Consider the following 3,688-nt stretch of genomic DNA (forward strand, 5'->3'; position numbering starts at 1 on the left):
CGGCCGGCTGGGGCTGTGCAGAGCCCCAGGGTCACTGACCACTTCACACCTGCCTGCGGCCGGGTCCCGTGTATTGCGCGACGCCCGGCGGGGCCGCAGTGCTCAGCGCGCCAGCAACCCGCGTACGCGCTTCCGGCGCAGAGACCAGCAAGCAGCCAGGTCGTTGTTGACTGGGGTGAAAGGGCCCCTCGGCAGTGGGGTTTTATACTGCCCTGTACAGTTACCAAGATGTTTATTTGTGAGGGATATATGACCACTATCCAGGTTTCCCAACAATCAAGGTCCAGGACAACACCCCTCCGGCGCTCAGAGTAATCAGAAACCTGTTTCCAGCTGTGGACCAGTTAGCAATAATGTACTCATCTTTGGACACTTCCACCAAGGGGGAAAAGGCTTTAACCGCTGATAAAAGCAGGGTGTTGTTCACAAGCCGAATGTGACACAGCAAGAGCAGATGCTGACGCAGCTTTAGTAAGAAGCAAAACCAAAGGCGTTATGGCTGCTAGATCCCCAAGACAGTGATGAGGAATAAATTCAAGCTATCTGAAGCTACAAGGTAAAGCACAGGTGTAATTCGTTGCAATGACAAAATTACAAGCTCACTTCTCCGATGCTTCTTCTACACAGCAATATGTGGTTGCAGGTCCTTCTCTGTCTTCCCATTTTCCTACTGGTGCTAGTAACTAATTAACTAGTAACTAGAACTAATAGAATGAGTCTAGATTCAAAATCCAGGCACTAAGCACCGTGAGTGTAATAAATGCACTGCATGTAGGAATTACCTAGGGTTTCCACTTACCCTGTGTACTTTCAGCTGCTACCTGTATTGCAGTTAATATCCCAGAATTAAAAGATAGGGCTAAACAGAATTGATCTCTAACATATGCCAAATGGCTTACTAAACCAGAAAGGCTGGGTATAATAGATTGCACCCTATATTTCATTTATATTGGTATTTCAGAGAAGACAAGTTTGGAAGAGTATGAAAGGACAATTTAAAAAGGGAATAATCCCCAAGAAAAATGCTGTTATGTCTCTCATGAGTGTATATTACCCAAAAGGACCAGAGCGTTGGTATTTTACATATATGGTGGTTTCTTAATGTTAATCTAGCAGAAATGAAGTGGGCACTATTCTGTTCCTGTTCCTTCTGTATTTGGCTAGCAATCATTTTTCCAAATCACTGTTGAGTTCTTGTTAGGATGTGAAAGATAACCAGACACACTGAAGTCACATTACCTATTTCTTCACTTGTTTCTCATCAAGCTTCAAGGATTCAGCATTTTTCTAATATCAACTGCTCCCCGATATGAAAATTATACCAAGTCAGTCAGAACAAGCAACCACAGCAAGTATGTTATCATCTAGGATTCACTACATAAGCCTAAGCAAGGAGTCTTGGGTTGTTAATAAGTGGGACAATTGAATAAAATGATAGATGTAGAGATCCTAGTAAGCAAAGCATGATGTCCTTGCTCTACAGGAAAGATGTGGTCTGTCTAGAAGGTCATTTTAATGCACTCAGTCAATTAATAAACCTGTTTTGGACAAAAACTTAAGGATAAGAAGTACTGGCTTAACCATATCACATTCTATATGGGGTTTAAACAAAATTATGTGAATGAAGTATTGGTTATGTGTTAATATTTTACATTACTAGTTTATTACAGCACTGTTTATATACCATCCTTCCCCCAAAAGGCGGGGGGAGGGCAATGTGCAAGTCATTGTATAAGCAGTTAAACAGCCCCAAAGAGTTTACAGTCTAAATAGGCAAGTGGGGGGGGAGATGCAACACACCAGCAGAATTAACACGATAGCAAGTTAGGTCCACAATTTTGGGTGGGTTTAGTTAGGAGGAATATGCTAAATGGAAAGAAGAGTGAAGGGCAAAGGAATCTTGGAGAGAAAGGGAGTGAGAGACAGTGCAAAAGAAGGGTTGATGAGAGGAGAAAGGAGGCAAGAGGGCAGACAAAGAGTGAAGCTGTGATGAAGAACCTGTGAGTGAAGAGAAGGGCAAACTTGGTTGGAACAAACAGCTGACTTGCACAAAGCAGACAAAGTGCAGTCAAAATTCATAGAATCACAAAGACTGGGCTGGAAAGGACCTTAAGGAATTATCTAGTTGAACCCCACTGCTCAAAGCAGTATCATCTCTTATCCAATTATCCCAGACAAATGTTTGCCTAATCTACATTTTAAAAACTTCCCACAACAGGGAGCCATTCTGAGAGGGAGGCATCATGTGATTCTAAGTTTTCCCCAAAACCAGTATCAGCTATGCACAGTTCTGCAGGGAGAAATGGCCTCCGCAGTGCCCTATCTGCCCTTCTCTGTCCCAGTAGAGAGAAATGTTAGATTCCCTGCAAGTTAAAAAAAATTGTTGTTGCTACTATTGAAGAACAGACATGCCCATATAAATTAGCTACTGATACTGACAATATTCACAGAGATGCAAACAAGTCATAATGCACTTTCTTATGGCTACAAACACTAGCACAGCTTCCGTGCTCAATCACTACATTTATGCTGTCTTTATCACCAAACATCTTACAGTGACTGACTGACTTAATCACAACATCCTGGTTTCCCAAACCAATTTAAAAATTAGGATTTTGTCTCATTTTAAAGTTTTAATCCCCGGAAAATGCTTATATTTCACCACAGAGTAACTTGGTGACAGGCAGTGCTGTACTAAGACATGGTACATGGGCTCTATACAGTCATCCTGACCTGCAAGTTTGTGACCTGCTATCTTTGTGTGTTGCTGCATATTCACCAACAGGCTCTGCCACTCAGAAGTGCAGTTACTCTACACAGAGCAGACACAGGATGACAAAACACACCACTGCCTGGCTCTGTAGAAATACTTGACCCAACTGAGCCTCTTACATTTTAACCATTGGGTTTAGGCCAGGGCCCGCCTGGAATGGCCCAGGACACTTCTGCTGCTCCCAGCTTGCTTCTGAATCATGGGCAATTGCTGTCTACTGTAGGTCAGCTTCCTTTGTCTTTGGCACATCCTGAAATTAAAACAAGGCTGCTGCACTCATGATACAGCAATGTCATAATGAATCCAGAAGCTATAAATTGTACCAAGACAGATTCCTGAATTGCCACATCACCATATTAACATTTAACTGTAATGTTATGGGCATCATCAATATGATATTAAAGCCATAATATTAGACCAAAATGTAAACGAGTTGCTCACTTTTCTGAAGTTCTAATATTTTCCTTGAACACTGAAATTGGAACTGGAGCTGACTTTCCCCTAACAAGTCCCCCAATTCTCTCTTCTCCTTTGTTAGTGTTTAGTCTTGGCATCTACATTCTTTGAGTGAATAGATTAATTCTCCTGGGCATTATCCCCAGTATTGGTTTAATTTTCTGCAAGGATGTTCAGTATCCTGTAAACACTTCTTAAAATGCATGCAGTAATTAAAGTTATACACCACTCTCAGGGGAAAAGAAAAAGTTGAATTTTTCACTGATGTCTCAAACCAGCAGAACTCTAAAGTATGTGCTGTTTAGATTTTCTGCACCCTTGAAGGTAGTTTGTATCCAAGTGCTTTGCTGAATAGAGGTTGTATACATTTATCTCCCTTTCTGTCTCTGTACTTATGGAGGCAAATGTAGACATACATACTTGTTTTACTGAATTTTTAAATAATTAGGTTAGGGAAAG

The sequence above is a fragment of the Alligator sinensis genome, unplaced genomic scaffold (genome assembly GCF_000455745.1).
Source record: "Alligator sinensis unplaced genomic scaffold, ASM45574v1 scaffold250_1, whole genome shotgun sequence".
Lineage (NCBI taxonomy): Eukaryota > Metazoa > Chordata > Crocodylia > Alligatoridae > Alligator > Alligator sinensis.